The 19,421-nt window shown below is 41.4% G+C and overlaps 1 long non-coding RNA gene across 5 annotated transcripts in view; it reads left to right on the top strand.

Moving 5' to 3' along the window:
• The window catches only part of LOC111164402 (uncharacterized), a 55,725-nt gene that overhangs the window by 20,806 nt on the left and 15,498 nt on the right, over positions 1–19,421 (top strand). For all 5 annotated transcript variants that reach the window (XR_016388286.1, XR_016388288.1, XR_016388287.1 and 2 more), the window contains one exon: positions 1–19,421. This exon is cut by the window's left edge; it is cut by the window's right edge. This is a non-coding gene — a long non-coding RNA (uncharacterized LOC111164402).

Below are 19,421 nucleotides of genomic sequence, written 5' to 3'. Positions count from 1 at the left end.
TTGCACCTTTTGGCAGGCTCCATCAGTCTCCAGCCACCTGGTTCCTCTCCACGTTGTCACTCTTCACTTCCCTTGGAAGACCTATGAAGACCTATGACACTTTGAAAATCTTCTGTGAATACTAAGCATCCAATTGGCTGGTAATAAATATTCCTTTGCCTTGCTTATCCTTTCTGCACCCTTCGCCTTAGAGATCTCACAGGAATGGGTAGGAGGCAGCCTTTGAGCCTTACTCAATACCGGCCTACAGATCCCAGCCTAATATTGTCCTACCTTCAATGTCCCTGGCCCAGAGCAACTTTCTCTCTTTTCTGAAATTAATTTTTATTGTATTTATGCATATATAAATTTCCAGGTAAAGCATTTTAAGTGTGCAATTCAGTGGCATAATTTACATTCACAATGTTATTCAATCATCACTACTGTTTCCAAAACCTTTTCATGACTCAAGCAAAACCTTTATAACCATTAAGCAATAATTCTCACCCTTTCCCTCCCCTGCAACCCCGATCACCTTTAGTCTACTTTCTGTCTCCAAGAATTCCACAGCAACTCCCTTACATTTATACTATAGAAGAAATCATATGCCTTTGTGATGTCTATGTGACTTAATGATATGTCTAAACTTGGTTATAAGTAAAGGGCTCAGGTGGAGTCATTATATGAGTATCAAGAACCTACTGTACTTGGATTCTGTCTATAAATGTGTTAGGTGATGTTGGAGATACTGAAGTATAAGACCTGGTGTTTGCCAAGGTTGGGACCCCAACTGCTTCTTGATCCCTTTTGCCATGAAAGATGTCACAAAAGTATTGAAGTACTTTTTGTAGCTGAGAACCATACAGTCTTAACACCATTCTCAAGGTCAGCACTTATCACATTTTAAAGGGCACATTAATTACCTGGGCGTTATGTTACAATGCTGATTCCAAGTAAGCAGATATGGGGTTGGGTGCTAGTTTCTGCATTTCTAAAAAGTTCACAGCGGATGCCCATCCATGGACCACACTTTGAGTAGTAAGGCCCTCCCATCAGAAGAGTTGGTGCTCAAGATAAAACTAATTGCCCTCCATAGGTCTATGCCCTCAAGATGTCTTCAGCCTAGTTGTAGAGACCAGGCTAGCTGTCATGAAATAGTAGCAAAAAACAAAAATAAGACAGTATTTCATTATATTCTACATTCCATGAATGCCACTGTGATGGTTAATTTTAAGTATCAGCCTGACTGGTACCCAGATATTTGATTAAACATTATTTCTGGGTGTGCCTTTAAGGGAGTTTCTGGATGAAATTAGCATGTGAATCAGTGAACTCATTGCAAATTGCCCTCCCCAGTGTGAGTGGGTATCATCCAATCCGTTGAGGGCCTGAATCTGTAGAGGGCTGGACAAAAGCAAAAAGGCAGAGGAAGGAAGAATTTGGCCTTTTTTGCCTGATTGCTTGAACCGGGACATCAGTCTTCTCCTCAGGCCTTCAGACTTGGACTGATTATGCCCCTGGCTTTCCTGGGTCTCCAGCTTGCAAATGCAGATGCGGGGGACGTCTCAGCTTTCATAAGCCATGAGCCAATTCCTTATGATAAATATCTTCCTCTCTCTCTCTCTCTCTCTCTGTGTGTATATATATATATATATATTATTGGTTCTGTTTCTCTGGAAAACCCTGACTAATACATCCATGATAGGCCCTGGAGCGGTTGAGAGGAAAGAGGGCCAGATGTGACCTGTCTGCTCACGTTTCGTCCTTCTCATCGTATTTGAAATTTCTTCGTGGCATAGCCTTCTCTCTTTTTCTATAGTTTTAGTCAACAAGAATGAAGTCAATTAGAACACGGAGCCATATTTCCCCCTACATTTGGTTTTTTTGGGTTTTTTTTTTTTGCGGTACGTGGGCCTCTCACTGCTGTGGCCTCTCCCGTTGCGGAGCACAGGCTCCGGACGCGCAGGCTCAGCGGCCATGGCTCACGGGCCCAGCCGCTCCGCGGCACGTGGGATCTTCCCAGACCGGGGCACGAACCTGTGTCCCCTGCATCGGCAGGCGGACTCTCAACCACTGCGCCACCAGGGAAGCCCCATTTGGCTTTTATTAAAAAGAGGCAAATACCAAGAAAATACGTTGATATGCTAATAGTTTGCCCTTGCAAAGCTCGCTTCACTTTATCCAAGTTTATTCCTCACAGGCAGGATTTTAATGTAATTCAGCATATAGTGCAGAATAGATGATTCGTTAGTGGGTTGACACGGATGGTCCTCCTGACAATTCTGTTGGATAAATAAATACGTCAGTGGTAATGTTCCAGAAAGGTGACACTTTGGGCCAAGGTCACACAGCAAGGAAGTAGAAAAGCTGGGATGAGATTCCGGAGGGCCTGATATCAGCACACGGTAGTGCCAAGGGCCAGTTCAACTGTCTCAAGGACCGAACTCCTCGCTCATACCTCCTGTGACATGGAGCAGGGATAATAGGTAGTCTTATTCTTTGCAGGGTGGTCGTGAATTTCAAATGTGATAATGCCCGTAAAATCACGTCCTAAACTTTGATCAGGAACCACTTTCCAAAATAACACCTACATTTTCCCACTGTGGTCTGTGTCACAGAGAAAGACCACAAGGTCAGCGTCCCAGCAGTCTCTCACTGGCTAGTCTCAAGTCCCCTGTCTTTCATGGAGCTCGATCAAATTTCTAGTTTCATAAAACACTGTCCCTTCTTCGCCATTTATTTCCTTGGTTTAACCTGCTTAAATATTTCCCCCAATTCACAAGCAATTCAAAAGCATACATTTTTGTCAATGCTATGTATTTTTATTTATTATTATTATTATTTTTGGTTGCACTGCGCAGCTTGTGGGATCTTATTACCTCGACCAGCGACTGAACCCGGGCCCTGGCGGTGAAAGTGCCGAGCCCTAACCACTGGACCACCAGGGAATTCCCAACACTATGTATTTTTTTTTTTAACATCTTTATTGGAGTATAATTGCTTTACAATGGTGTGTTAGTTTCTGCTCTATAACAAAGTGAATCAGCTATACATGTACATATATCCCCATATCTCCTCCCTCTTGCATCTCCCTCCCACCCTCCCCGTCCCACCCCTCTAGGTGGTCACAAAGCACCGAGCTGATCTCCCTGTGCTGTGCGGCTGCCCCCCACCAGCTATCTATTTTACGTGTGGTAGTGTATATATGTCCGTGCCACTCTCTCGCTTTGTCCCAGCTTACCCTTCCCCCTCCCCATATCCTCACGTCCATGCTCTAGTAGGTCTGCAACGCTATGTATTTTTAAAAGTTGGCTAGTAAAACGTAGAGATCTTGTCTTCTTTTCTTGTGGACGTGATGTGTTTTGAGCCTTGAGTTTTGCATGCACTGCTGATACCTGCTTTTCTAGCACTTTGATACATTCAGTTCAGCTGAAAAAAGTCCCTTTATAAGCTTGGTGCCATTGGACTTTGTTGTTGTCAGTAGATTGGAATATTTTGTAGTTGTTTCTCCACGTACAGGAGTTCAGGATTCAGTGATTTCTGAACAGATACCTGCACATGTGTCAGTAAATTGTAATGATCCATAAACCCTTTTCAGCCAGCTTAAGTATAGATCAACTGTCTTGGCAATAAGTAGTTCTACTACGATTTAATGTAAATATTGAAGAAAGTACTTAACTCTTTACTCCTGTTTGTTCTTTGGAAAGCAATATGCAAATGCTGCTTATCATCCTGTAATAAACTTGAACTTTTTAAAAACTTGTTCTTCCTCAAGTTAGAAGGATAGTTGGTTGAAAAAGTATAAGGTTTGGAATCAGACAGACTGGAGCGGTTTCCAGCACCTCTGCTGTCGTGGATTTATTTATTTATTTATTTATGGATGTTATCGATTGGTATCTGGTATTTTTAAAATTAACTTTTATTGGAGAATAGTTGCTTTACAGTGTTGTGTTAGTTTCTGCTGTACAGCAAAGTGAATCAGCTATACGTATACATACATCCCCTCTTTTTTGGACTTCCTTCCCGTTTAGGCCACCACAGAGCACTGAGTAGAGTTCCCTATGCTATACAGTAGGTTCTCATTAGTTATCTATTGTATACATAGTAGTGTATATATGTCAATCCCAGTCTCCCAGTCCATCCCACCCTCCCTTCCCCCCTTGGTATCCATACGATAGTTCTCTACGTCTGTGTCTCTATTTCTACTTTGCAGATAAGTTCATCTGTACCATGTTTCCAGATTCCACATATAAGCGTTACTATATGATATCTGTTTTTCTCTTTCTGTGCTGTCCTGGATTTTATCTGTGAGCCCCCAGCGCCATTCCCATGCCTTTCCATGCTCTTCCCTGTATTGTGGGGGTTGGAAAACTGGGAGCTATATTTCCTTTATTTGCCTGACGGCATGGTTCCAGATGTGGCTTAGGTTCTTCCAATGAAATGCGTGTCCCTGAGAGGAAGGAAGAAGGGAATAGAAAGCATTTTGCATTTGCTGGCAGCAGTTTTGGTAGATGTGAACTTCTCTGCCGTGGCTTCTGTATTTCCCTAACAAATCTGAAGCTTTGGCGGAAGCATGACCTTGACAGTGTCTTCCTGCGTTATCCTCATCTTTGGGTGGCAATCTTTATACCCAGCTGCAATGGCAAACCTGAAAGCTAATGATGGGCAGATCCATCCCCCGCTCTCCTGGCTTTCACTTCTCGGTTTCCTCCAACAGTTTTGTAAGCTTCTGATGTCTAATTAGGATTAACACGACTAATCTTTTTCAGCTTAAAACACCTGGACTGTTTTCAGTTTGCCTGACCAACCTCTACCTGATATCGCCTGCTTTGAGACCTGGAGCAAGATGCTTTACCTCTTTGAACCTCCGTTCCCTCATCTGTGAAATGGGCATAATGACTCATAGAACCCCTCCAAGGGTAAACAAATAATGCATGTAAAGTTTCCAACACAAAGTAGGGGCACAGTAATGTTAGTATTTTGTTTTCACAGTCTGTCCCACCCCTCCTGCCTTTAGAGATTTCTTGACTATCTTCTTTTAGGTCCAGGATTCTTCCTTTTTTTTCTTTAGTTGATTACAAATCTAGGAGCCTTTGGGTGAGCTCCTGCTGCCTGCCATTTTGATTATACTTGGTGCTGCCTCCAGTCCCAATGTTCTACGTTTTTGAGCACATATTTATCACCTGTCTTTCATGACAAGGATGATTGATTTCTGCCAGATTTTATGGTTATTAGCTGGAGACCTTGTCCTGAGAGACTCCATCAGAACTTTCTTTATGTGCATCTCTCCAAGTCATTTTTAACTCTGTCTGATTCATTTGTCTTCTTCCTAAATGTAGCAAGTAAGCTCCTGGCCAAAGGAACAGTCTTCCAAGAGGAAAGTGGTCTTTTTATAAGTCCTAGTCTACTTATAGGAACCCACCTGCTGTTATTCTCATCTTTGAATCTGAAAAGGCTCAGCAGCCAGCCCTCTTGGTCTGTGGGGTGGAGTGGATGATGCAAGTGATGGGATCTAGTGGTCCCAGCTCTGCCTCAACTGCCTGAGGGGCCTTAGGCCGGGAACCACCTCCCCTGGACCTTGGTTTCCTCCCTCCTGGCATTGGTAGGTCAAGTCTCTGAAGGCACTCCTGGCTCTGACATTGAATGAGCGGTGGCTGCCAGTTGCCTCCCCCAGGTTCCCCTCTGTGGCTGACACCAGTGAAGCCTACTGATTCTCAGATGTTGCTGTTCCTGCCTCATGCTGATCCCTCTAATGGGCATGGGGTGGATTCTCCAAAGATTGTTCCCTGAACACCCAAGGCATGGGTGATGAACAGACCCATTCTGTGATTTCTTGCTGTGGACCATGGGCAAATTTCAATTGAATTTACTTCTATAATCATTTATTGAGTGCCTCAGATGTGCCAGATGCAGGGCTCTGTGAGAGGATGCGGAGTGTTTGTTAGTTAGGAGAGACGGACATGCAGTGGTGCTTCAGCACCATTTGCTGAGTGGCAGCCACAAGGCCCCGACTCACCAGTGCCAAGGTCCATCCTATCAGACCTGCTGCTGGCCAGGACACCGGACCAGTGCATGTTGATTGACTGCCAGCTCAGTGAAGGGACAATGAAAACGCGATGTGATAAATGCTCTTACAGAGGGAAGTTCAAGTATCCTAGAAGCACAGAGCAGGCACCAAACTCAAGTTTTGAGAGGAGCCATTGTGGCGAGCTTCTAGAGGGAGAGAACATCTGAGTTGAGTCTTGAAGGGTGAGAGAGGGCTGGACAGGGGAGGTAAGAGAAGGGAAGGAGTCCGGAGAAGAAAGATCGTGAACAAGGCAAGAAGGGTCAGACAGCAGGTGGGGAGGGGGATCAAGGTGCTGCTGGAGTGCAGAGTTCAAGGATGGAAACTGTGAGATGAGGCTGCAGAGAATAGGTAGGATCCAAGTGCACAGGTCCTTGAACTGGACTGATATGAAATTTAGATTAGAGAGTCAATATAGCACACAGTTAGGTGATCTTACGAGCAATACTGCTTGAGTTTGAGGACTAGTTCCGCTATTTACTAGCCATGTGACCTTGGGAAAGTTTGTCAGTCCCTCTGGGCTTTAGTTCTTCATCTATAAAATGGGCGTATAGTACCTTCCTTCTAGGGTTATGGTGAAAATTAAATTGATTAGACTTGAAAAAGGCAGAAAAATGCCTGGCATAGGTAAGTGCTCACTAAATGCTGACGCTTATTCTTATATTTCATTGATTCCAAGATGCACGTTTTTCTTCTGTAGTCTCACATCTCTAAACTTTGGATGTGACTTATGGTGGAGGTGACTTTACAATCACTGCCAACCAGGCAGCAGATGTGACAGGGTTATCTTCTTTTCTTTATTATTAAAGTATATTAGTTTCAGGTGTATAACATAGTGATTCAATATTTTTATAGATTATACTCCATTTAAAGTTCTTATAAAATAATGGCTATATTTCCCTGTGTTGTACAGTGTATCCTTGTTACTTAGTTTTTTTTTCTGCATAGTAGTTTGTACCTCTTAATTCTCTATTCTTATTTTGCCCCTCCCCCTTCCTTCTCCCTACAGGTAACCACTAGTTTGTTCTCTATATCTGTGAGTCCATGACAGGGTTATCTTCGTGCACGTGTGAACTTGGGTATATGTCCGTGTTGTTCTGACTTCAACTGCATGATATGTGTTGTTGAAATAATGGGTGTTGGATTTAGTTGCCATTTAGAATATAACTAAAAGAATACACTAAGATTTGGTATTGGATTAAAAAGTTGTTATATCTACAGAAAGGCATGGATACAGAACAGTAGGAGGTAGATTTTATTTTATTTATTTATTTTTTTAAACATCTTTTTTGGAGTATAATTGCTTTACAGTGGTGTGTTAGTTTCTGCTGTATAACAAAGTGAATCAGTTATACATATACATATATCCCCATATCTCTTCCCTCTTGCGTCTCCCTCCCTCCCACCCTCCCTATCCCACCCCTCTAGGTGGTCACAAAGCACCGAGCTGATCTCCCTGTGCTATGCGGCTGCTTCCCACTAGCTATCTATTTTACGTTTGGTAGTGTATACATGTCCATGCCACTCTTTCACTTTGTCCCAGCTTACCCTAGGAGGTAGATTTTAAATTAGTGAAGCAAATATTCATTGGCGATATAACAACAATTCTATACTTATTTGCAAAGCAAGGACCAAGTGCCTTTACAGTCTCTAAAAAGAGAGACACCTACAAGAGATAATACTGTGTTATATATTTTTACCACAATGTATGCAAAAGGATTGCCTGTCAAACACCAAACATTGCAACTGATGGTAATGGAAATTGACAAATTCCTCAAAATAGATGAAAAACATTTCAAAGTAACAAGATGCTGGTGAGACCAATTAATCCTAGGGAATTTGTGCCATTATTTAATTGGCAGATATTTTTTCTTGCTTAGAGGTAAACAAGCAATGGTACAACTTCTAATTGATGGCAGGTTGTATTAGATGCAATTATGTTGCTGTTGTTGTTATTATGATCATTCTGAAGCTGATGAGCAGGCATTAAATGTGAGGCTGCAGGTTGTTAGATTTGTGTCTTTAGAAAAGGACTTTATCATCAGTCCCTCATCTGGTTGGAGTCTTTCCCTTCCAGCTCCCGCACAGCGCGCAGGAGGCTCAAGTGTTGGACAAGACTGGCAGATTCCCCCCGTGGATATGACTGCAGACACCTATTCATGCTAATGGCAAGGGGAGAAACTAGCTTCTCTCCTGGAGACCACCGCCTCAGGGGAGAGAATTCACAGATGGAGTAACAGGCATTGATTTGCAGCTCCTTGAAAGCCAGTACAGACAGAGATGTGGTCCCTTGGTGAAAGATGCTGGACACGTGCCTCATTTGAAAGCGCCATTAGCAGATTACTATCTCCTAGTTAAAGCTGGGACTTGGGAATAAATGGCTTTCTTTGGGGAGGGGCCCAAAGAGGTTATGTTAACCCCATTGACCCCAGGATCTTGAGAGAACCGAGGTTCCTCTGGAGATGCAGCCTCTTAACACCCGAAGGGTCGACGTATGGATTCTAGTTGGCTTGGATTCTGCGACATCCTAGCTGGGTAATCTTGGCCCAGTCTCTCAACCCCTGTGAGATCCAGTTTCCCCATTTATTCAATGAGATCGATGACACCCAATTTACAAGATCTACTGTGAGAACAAAATTAAATAACACATGAAGTCTACCCAGCAAATTGGCAGACAGAGGCTAGATAATCTAGACATATGCATTCTCTCTCTCTCTCTTTTTCTTTTTTCTGGCTACGCCACATGGCTTATTGGATCTCAGTTCCCTGACAAGGGATTGAACCCATGTTCCCTGCAGTGGAAGCGTGGAGCCCTAACCACTGGACTGCCAGGGAATTCCCTGCATTCTCTTTTACTTCTCCATTTTCTGTCAATTTCATTTTTCTTTTCATTCTTCTGTATGGAATTAGACTGGATGTGAAACAAAAGAATCCAGAATATATTAAGAACTCCTACACGTTAATAATAAAAAGACAAACACTCCTATTAAAAATGGGTAAAATGGACTTCTCTGGTGGTGCAGTGGTTAAGAATTCGCCTGCCAATGCAGGGGACACGGGTTCAGTCTCTGGTCCGGGAAGATCCTACATGATGTGGAGCAACTAAGCCCACGTGCCACAACTACTGAGCCTGCACTCTAGAGCCTGCGAGCCACAACTGCTGAGCCCACGCACCGTAGCTACTGAAGCCCTCGAGCCTAGAGCCTGTGCTCCACAACAAGAGAAGCCACTGCAATGTGAAGCCCACGCATCACAATGAAGAGTAGCCCCTGCTCACCGCAACTAGAGAAAGCCCGCATGCAGCAACGAAGACCCAGTGCAGCCAAAAAAAATAAATTAAAAAAAATTAATTAATTAATGGGCTTCCCTGGTGGTGCAGTGATTGAGAGTCCGCCTGCCGATGCGGGGGATGCGGCTTCGTGCCCCGGTCTGGGAGGGTCCCACATGTCGCGGAGCAGCTGCGCCCGTGAGCCATGACCACTGAGCCTGCGCGTCCGGAGCCTGTTGCTCCACCACGGGAGAGGCCACAACAGTGAGAGGCCTGCGTACCGCAAAAAAAAAAATTAAAAAAATGGGTAAAAGTCTTGAACATGCACTTTACAGAAGAATATATCTGAGTGGGCAAAAAGCGCATGAAATGATGCTCAATATTAATCATAATGAGATACGTCTATACACCACGAGAAGGACTAAAATTGCAAAGAGTGACAATATCAAGTGTTGGCAAGGAAGTGGAGTCAATGGAACTCTCCTGCTTTGCTGGTGGGAGTTTAAAATGGTACAAATACTCTGAAAAATTGTTTGGCAGCTTCTCATAGAGTTAAACATACATTTACCATATGATAGCAAGTCCAGTTCAAAAATTATGACATCTCTTTTGGCACAATTAAAGGTTCATAAAGCGATGGATTGAAACGTAGTTTGTGGTTATGAAAATCGATCACTACACATGTCTGTTTCAAAAGCCACGTGTCCTATAGGATAAATTCCCTAAAGTAGGATTATATACAAAGGCCCTGCCTGCCTCCTCCCTCCTGTTTCCCTTTTCCTCTGTACCATATTCTCTAGCTATGTGAAATGTAGATCTTTTCCCCCAAAGTTCTTACGTAAGCATCCATATCTTTGTGCACTATTTTATCTGCCTGCAATATTCTGCCTGACTCCCATCCCTATTCATCTTGGCCCCAGCCTGGTGAACTCTTAATCATTCTTTAAAACCCATAGCAAATGTCACCGCTTTGGTGGAGCCTCCCGGGGTTCTCCCAGGCAGAGGTAGTTCTTCCCTCCCCTGTGCTTCCATAGACTTCTGTCATAGCACCACACACCATAGTTCCTTGTTTAAATGTCTCCACCATTTGGTATCCTCAGAGTTGGGGGTTGTATCACTGGCTTTCCAGTGTCTGCCTCATAACATAAATCCCATCATGGCAGTCTTCCCCATGAACTTTTCCTGTGTACTTTACAACAAAAGTCAAACGCTTTCTCGTGGCACGTATAGCTCTGTGGTATCTAGCCCTTCTCTATGACCTCATGCCATTCCACCTTCCCTTGCTCAGGGGGCTCCAGACCCTCTGGCCTTCTGGTTCCTTGTGTGTCAAACCCTTCCAGCTGCAGATGCTTCTCGCAAACAACCTCCATTCCCACCCCACTGCCATGGAGTTGGTCAGATGCCCATCCCGGCTCTTGGCAAACTTTTAGTTTATATCCCAACCTTTGGGTCTCAGTCTATGTATGTCCTCAGAGTGACTTTCCTTGGTCACACAGTCCAAGCAGCCCATTACCCACCCTGTGATTCTCTCACGGTATCCCATATTTTTATATGCTTTACTAATTTAATGTCTGTTCCACCTTGTAGACTGTAAGGTCCATGAAGGCAGTGTCTGTCTGTTTTGCTCCCTGCTGTATCCTAGAATGTAGCACAGTGCCTGGTGCAAGTCAGGTGTTACCGTATGTAGATTTACTGGATGCAGTGCCCAGTAGGTGAAGTGGTGAATGACTAAATCGAAGATTTAATCTCAATTTAAGAATGATGGTGTTGATAGTATTATTTAAGCTATTTATATTATAGGATCAGAATATTTTGTGCTCAACTAAAATAACCTTGCTATACTTTTACATCGTAAGAATAATGCATGCTCATTACAAGTCAAACAAAACAAGAAAGATATTTTAAAAGTTAATAATTTTCCTTACCCTCTCTACAATCCCTTTCCTTCAGGCTAACCAGTGTTAATAGTTTTTGTGTGTGGGGAGGTATTCTTCTGCGTTTTTACATATATGCATATGTGTTTCTTCCTTCATATGTGTGTGTGCATGTGTACCTTTATGTATTTGTATATGCAGTTTTTCTTTTTTAAATGAAAATTGGATATTTTGCACACTACTCTATAACTTGCTTTTTTTCCACTTAAAACTTTTTCTCCAGTTAATAACATATCATGGACATTCGTCCAGTTCAACACATACACATATCTTTAACAGCTACATAATATTTCATAACATGGATACCATCATTCTTGAACCAATTCCCTATTGATGAATGAAGTTGTTTCCAGTGTTTTGCTATTACAAATAACTATACTGTAAATATCCTTAAATAAATTTGTCCTTATACACTGGACTCTCAAATATTGCAAATGCTGGGAGAGAAAGCATGGTATTTTTAAATAGTACCAGACTATTTTCTAGAAAGGGAATTTACACACCTTTCAGCAATGTATGAATGTGTCCATTTTCCTCTATCCTAAGAATGGATGTTCTAGTTTTAAAAAATGTTTTCCAATCTCCTGCTCTTTGTCGATGAGGTTAAAGAGAAGTCATCATTCCCCTGGTGTCCCAAGGTCTGGGAACTAGAAGACAAATTCCCCTCCCTTCTGACTTTACAGCCGGAAAACCAGCCCAAAAAGAATGGAGCCTCCAGTTCACTCCCCAGCAGCACAGTTGCCCACTGAACACTGACTCTGTACAATGTTCTGAGCATTAGTTAGACCTTGCCTCAAAACAAATGCGGTCTGGTAATGGGAGCATATGGACATTTGACAGGAAATGCTTAAGTTTGGGTATCGAGTTTAGCATAGTGCTGTGTCAGGGGAGATGTGGTATTAGATTTTCACTGACTGCTTCACTTAATAGCATTAAGGGTGGAGGGGCTAGTGAGTTGCATCTGAACTGCAGGCTCTTTGGAGTAGCAGGTGCAAGGGAGAGGAATGGAGTTCTAAAAATTGAAATCGATGGAGCAAAGGTTCAAGTGTCCCTGCCAATGGGAATTCTCCCCTTAGGAATTTTGAAGACATCTCAGACGTTTCCTCATGCCTCCATGACCAACTATTCCTAGTTTCTTCCTTTTAAAATGGATCCTGCATTTACCACTTCCCTAAACTGAAAGTGATAAAGGTAGCACTTCTGCAAAGTGTCAGGGAATTCTGCAAAAGGCTGTAGAAAGAGAAGATCTAAACTTTTGCCTTTTTCAGATTTGTAATTTATTTATTTAAGTTTTTTTTTCTTTTTTTTTTTTGTGATGTGGACCATTTTTAAAGTCTTTATTGAATTTGTTACAATATTGTTTCTGTTTTCTGTTTCGGTTTTTTGGCTGCAAGGCATGTGGGATCTTAGTTCCCCCACCAGGGATTGAACCCGCACCCCCTGCATTGGGAGGCAAAGTCTTAACCACTGGACCACCAGGGAAGTCCCCAGATTTGTAACTTTGAGTACAGCTAACTTATCCACTCAGAGGATTTGTGGCTGCAGCTGGCTCATGGGGGAGTGAGGGAGGAGAGAATTTAGGATGGCTTACAAGGTGTTTCTCATACTTAAGTTTCTCCAGTAATGTCATATAATTTTTGCCTTACTGATTATTTTCCTTTAATCAATTCATTATTAAACTTACCCTTTTCATGAGAATAATATATTTGTTCTGGCTTTGAAGTAATATATATTGTACTTTGAAATATATATATGTGTGTGTGTATATATATATAAAATATATATAAAACTTGGGTTTCATCCCCTGCCAAAATGCAGAGATAAAATAGCTATCACCCCAGAATTATATAGAAAATCAAACAGTTGCTCAAGCGTAAAAGCAAAGTTAAAGATATTTTCAGGCATACAAAGATTAAAGGAAGTTATGACTCACATATGTGCTGAAAGAGCTACAAAATGATAACATTCATCAAGAAGAAAAATGAACATGGCAGGAAGACGTAAGGTGCAAGAAGAAACCGCGAACAGAGAAACTGGTGAAAATGTAAATAACTAATTATGTAGAATAGAATCTCCACATGTACACACACTAACTTTTTTGTATATAACTAAAATGATGGAAGTAAAATTTTGGACAGTAATACCATGAAAGATAGGAATGGGCAGTTCTAATGATTTAAAACATGCTGACTTTCTTGTCCTATTTGGAAGATAGAGATATTCAATAAATTTGAGCCTTGTAGGGAAATATAAAGTAATATTAAATAGGTAGGCCACTATTAACAAGTGTGTTAAATATTTAAGCATTATTAGAAGTAAAGAGGGACATTGCATGTGACAGATTGATTTAAATAGTGTGCTCAATTCTTTACCCCTCCCATTGTCCTCCCATCAGAGGAGTCCTTACCCCTTGAATTGGAGCTAGTTTGTGACACTCTCTGACCAAGAGAATGTTCTGGAAGTGACACTACACCAACTTTGAGCATTGGTCTTAAGAGGCCTTGTGTGATTCTGGAAGCCTGAGTGCTATGTGAACAAGGGGGGTTAACATACTGGATGACGAGACCTGTGGCCCATTTACATCTGTTGCCACTGCTGGTAGCCACACAACAACCTGGTGTGTGACTGAGTCCATCCTAGAGCAGCCATCTCCCAGTCAACCCCCCATTCAACCAGGATGCATGAGCATACCCCGCTGAGAGTAGCAGAGCCTGGCCCAGATCAATAAAACTGCCCAGCTGACTCCCAGTCTTGCGAACAGTAATAAATACTTATTCTTTTAAGCTATTGAGTTTTTAGCTAGTTTGCTAAATAGCAAAAGGATAATGGATATACTATATATAATGATAAACCGTATGCAGGATACACACATACACACACATTCTATGAGTGGAGAGAAAACAGGCAACACGATAAAAACACGCATATAATTGATGCACAGGCATTCCAAAATTTATATTCACATATAAATTAAGACAAGATGTTCACCCTTACCAGTAAATCACAGAGATGCAAATTAAACAACAAAATAAGATACCATTTTATACCCATAAGCTTGGCAAAATTTAAAAATTCTGAAAATACCAAGTGTTCCCAAATGTAGGCAGAAGCAAAAACTTTCATATATTGTTGATGGGATTATACATTGCTACAGTGTATAACTGTAAACAGGTTGGCAACATCTAGAAAAACTGAATATGTGCAGACCCTAAAGAATATGCTTTGCACATCCAATTATAAGTATATCCCTTAATGAAATGTTCACATGTGTTTTCAAGGGAGGGTCATAGAAGGTAGTCACTGAAGTAAAATTTTTGATAGTGTAAATCTAGAACAGTCTACTTGCCCATCAATGGATAAATGGAAAAATGAATATAATCATTCATAGCAGTTAGAAAAAATAAAATATATCTATCTTTTCCAATATGAATAGATTTAAAATTTTTAATGTTGAGTAAAAATAAGAAAGTTACAGAGGAATTAATATAATGTATCGTTTACATAAATTAGAAAAACAAGCTATTTTATATATTTATGCATTAATCTTATAACAAATTATGTATATATAGACTGGGAGGTTCCACATAAAATTCATGACAGAGGGTGCTTTTGGAGAAAGAAGATAAATTAGAATAGGGAGGGTGACATAAGTGGTTTCAAATTTATTTGTACATTTTCATATCTTTTTTTTTTTTTTTACAAAAGTAATTGAAACTGGAAGGAAGTATATCATTTGTTAATTTTGGGTGCTTATCATAATATTCATTTTATTTTTATGTATTTTCAACCTTTTAACTTGCAAAAAGATATCCCCCCTCACCCCCATTTACCATATGCCTCACCACTAGTATTATTTGGTCTTAACCACTGAAATCCCTGCATCTCTTTGAGAAAAACATAAACTGGGTGTGTTCATGAACCATTGTATACTCATGTCTTAAAAATTATCCTGTTGGTAAATGTTGTCCAAAGGTCTTATCCTGACCAAAGAAGACAAGAGTAGAGAATTAAAGGATGTTTTAACAAGTAAATGGGTGCTATCTGGGCAAAAGAAAAACTCCAAATTAGAATGATAGTGATATATGTTAGACCTGAAGAAGGGTGAAGCCATAGCTGCAGTTTTCTTGATCTGCTGGGAAGAAATGGCTCCACTGGCAATGGAACCAAGCAAGTCAGACTAGAAGCTCTCCACTCTGCCTCTCCAAGTGCCAGGCAGAGGGAGGACTTTCCAAATATGGAAACCATGTTGTAGCAGTCGGGGTTCAAGTGCAGCCTACAAAATAACTTCAGTGATTTTGATTAGAAAGAGATGTGATGCAGGGAATTACTGCTTACAGAAGTGTCACTGGTGCTAGAGGAGCCAGCTTTAGGTTGGATCTCCAGAGCAGCTCTCAGAAGAAATACTGCAGAAGTGGCCTGATGAAGGAACAATTACGTTGGCTTCCCCCAAAAGCAGAACTGGAGAGAGTTCACTTGGAAGGTTATCCCAGAAAGCCAGGATGAGGGACCGAGGAGAGAGAAACAGGGAAGAGGGGAAAGCCAGTAGAGTGTGTGCTGATGGGCAGGTTACCACTGTGGGCAACTGGGTATTCCTCTGGGGACTCTGAAAGGAACCAGGTAGAATGTACCTCAGTATGATCCCTCTGGGGCATTTATGTGTGGCATCTGTTCCCTGTTGGTTGAGGGTTGGCCCTGGGGGTGTTAACACCTTAGAACTTGTGGGTTGCATCTCTAAGGGCTGAACAACTTTCCATGACTTTGGAGAAAGCACCAATGCAGAGAAACAGAGAGATACCCTTGGGGGGCTTGAGATGGGATGTGGGCATCTACACTAAAAACCAGGTGGGCTGAGGGGGGATGTAGCATGGGGCAAAAAAGTGTCTGCTACTTTGGGGATTCAGTAGCTCTTCACAACTGGTTCCAAACTCACACTATGGCCTTGATCTGGGGGTCGATAAGATGCTGCTGCAACTGTTGCCTCAGAGCTATGCCATTCCCTCTATATCAACTCCAGCAAAATGATAGCTTGCCCACTGCCTCCTTTCTTTCCCATTGACTCAGTTATGAACTCATGTCCTACATGAACAAAACCAGTAGGGGGGCCCTGAACTGCATCCAGAATCCTAGCTGCAAGGGAGTCTGGGAAATGTGGTTTTCAGATTTTCAGCCTCTGCATTAACAGGATAGACCTTGGGAGGTTGACACAGATGTTGAGCCAGCTGGAGTTACTGTATCTGCCCCATATATCTGACCCCATGAAGCTCCCTTCCAGTTCCCTTGCTTGGTGATTTTGATTGGACAGTGTCTTCCCTTGAAGCTGTCCCTACCCACTTCCAGGCTCTTTTTCTCTGCATTCAGCTCGGTGAAATAGGGAGAAATCATCATTGTTCAGGGACAACATCAGCAAGCTGCTCAGCACTCTCAGAGCCCTCCCTGATTTGTCCTCTCAGCTCATATCACAGTTGCAATTATACAATTATTTAAAAAAATATTAATTGACTATCTGTCTCTCTGCTAGACCAGAGGTCTGTGGGGCAGGAACCACATCCCTGCTGTTCACTGTTGTTCCCAGCACCTAGTATTTCCCTGGCACTGATACGCAGGGATTGAATACATATTATTTGAATATATGAATGGAAAAAATGGGTATTAGGGGTTATACTTCCTTTATCTGTACATGGATGCTTCATCTGTGTATAAGGAATAAAACAACCTACATTCAACATTGCTTTTCAAAATAAGGACAGTAGGAGAAGGGTCTGGTCTAAAGTGACTGAATTATTCCACTGAGGGAATGTGATATTTTTGTCTCCTGCTGTTAACTAAGGGCTGCTATTTCCAGTCCTGGGCTGGAACAGACATTAGTGAGCCAGGCAGGAGGTCACAGACAGTATTTGAGAAGAAAAGGCAGCATGATAATTCCCCACTCTGATCGGTGTGCGGAATCTAAAAGCAATATATTTTGTGATACAAGAAAATTTCAGGAAAGAAGGAATGTTCTTGCCTAGGAGAACTTGTTGAAGGAAAATTTCAAAATAACTGGATTTAAAAGAAAAAATATGATCTTTGAGATGGGGAGATTTGTAAACTAGACTCTCTCTAGGGTCTGCTCTTAACTTAGATAACTCACTGAATAGCTTCAGTACTGGAGTGGAGGCCAATGTTATGTAATACTAGCTAACATTATTTGAGCTATTTCATGTTTCAGGAAATATTTTAGATAGAGTCTCTCTTCTAATCCTTGGAATAAGGCTATGTGGTAGGTATCGTTACTATCCTCATTTTACAGAGAAGGACACTGGGGCTTGGAGAGGTTAATAAGCTGCCCACAAGCAAATAGTTAACAAGTGAGGATTTCTAATTCAGGCCTGACTGACTCATAGCGCATGCTCTTAACCACTGCGTAGTGGGGAATAGAGATCCAGGCTGCAGGGACAGCAGAGCTGGGTACACATTTAGGGCTTTCCCTTTTCTTACTGGCTGTGTGATTAAAAATGACTGAGCCTCAATTGCCTCGGCAGGTGACTGTAGATAACACATTCCTTGCAAGGTGGTTTTGAGAATTGGAGACCATAAGTGTAGGGGTTTAATCCATAGCGTCACTTCTTTGTGACACCACTAGGTTAGACAGTGGAAGTTCCTGGGGTCTGGGGTGGGAGGTTGTTGAAGAGGCTCTGGGCAGAGAACACCCACCTGTCTGCTGATGCCCAAGAAGCAGGCTGTGAGCTTCTTACCTTTCACATACTCTTTCTTCCCCAAAATTTGCAAAGAGGAGGTCATGAATTTGGAGCTTGGTGCTAATTTCAAGGTGCTGCCTGAGCCTTCATGAAAAGTGCTACACTCAGAAGTATTTTTTTCTTATACCCATGAAACTCTCACCACAATCAAGATAATGAACATATTCATCATCCCTAAGAGTTTCCATATACCCCTCTGTAATCCCTCCTTCCAGCCCCTCCCTCATGTCCCCAGGCAACCACTAATATCCTTTTGGTCACTACAGATTAGTTTTTATATTCTAGAATTTTATATGGGTGGAATAATACAGTATGTGCTACTTTTTCCCAGCTTTTTCATTCAGCATAAATGATTTTGAGATTCATCTATGTTGTTGCTTGTATGATATCAATAGTTTATTCCTTTGAACTGCTGGTTAGTATTTCTTTGTATGGATGTACCAAAGATTTTCTTTTTTACATCTTTATTGAAGTATAATTGCTTTATACTAACAATGGTGTGTTGGTTGCTGCTGTATAACAAAGTGAATCGGCTACATGTACACATATATCCCCATATCCCCTCCTTGAGCCTCCCTCCCACCCTCCCTATCCCACCCCTCTAGGTGGTCACAAAGCCCTGAGCTGATCTCCCTGTGCTATGCGGCTGCTTTGAATGTACCAAAGATTTTCAATCCATTAACCTATTAATGAACTTTTGGGTTGTCTCCATTTTTGTTGTTGTTATTACAAATAAAGCTGCCAAGAACACTTGTATACATGTCTTTATATGGACATACTTTCATTTCTTTCGGGTAAATAACTAGATGATCGTATGGTAGGTACACATTTAACTTTTTAAGGAACTGCCAAAATGTTTTCATCAGGAGTGTTTTAATGCTTTTCTCAATAGGTTTTGTACATTCTTTTTAAGTTTATTCTCAAATATTTATTCTTTGTTGCTTTTATAACAAAATATGTGGTTTTCTCTACCATTTTACATTGTAACTAGTTATTGTTTGTACACATGAAGGCTATTAATTTCTGTAGGTTACTTTTATAACCTGCTACAGTGTTGTATTCCTTTACTTGTTTGAGTTAGTTTTATCATTGAGTTATATTACCTGAAAATAGAGACTTTACATATTCTTTATAAATTCTCATGCCTTTAGTTGATTTTCCTTATCAAATTGCATTGGCTACTACTTCCAGTACAATGGTAAATAGGAGAGGAGATACTGAACATGCTTTCCTTGTTCTTGACCTTAGTGGAAAAGCCCCTAGTGTTTTCCCACTAAGGGAGATGTTCAGAAAGTATTCTGCAGTTTTTATTTTCTTAAATGGTTAAGTTGGAAATGCATATTGAATTTTGATGCTTTTCAGGCACCTCTGGAGATAATCACATTTTTCATTTGATCTATTAATTTTTTGGACTATATTAATATAATTCCTATTATGAA

The sequence above is a fragment of the Delphinapterus leucas genome, chromosome 17 (assembly GCF_059928025.1).
Source record: "Delphinapterus leucas isolate spDelLeu-1000000601 "Yukka" chromosome 17, BTC_Dleu_Yukka2, whole genome shotgun sequence".
In the NCBI taxonomy this organism is placed as follows: Eukaryota; Metazoa; Chordata; class Mammalia; order Artiodactyla; family Monodontidae; genus Delphinapterus; species Delphinapterus leucas.
The sequence above is the reverse complement of the archived record's forward strand: the minus strand, read 5'-3'. Positions and strand labels throughout refer to the sequence as shown.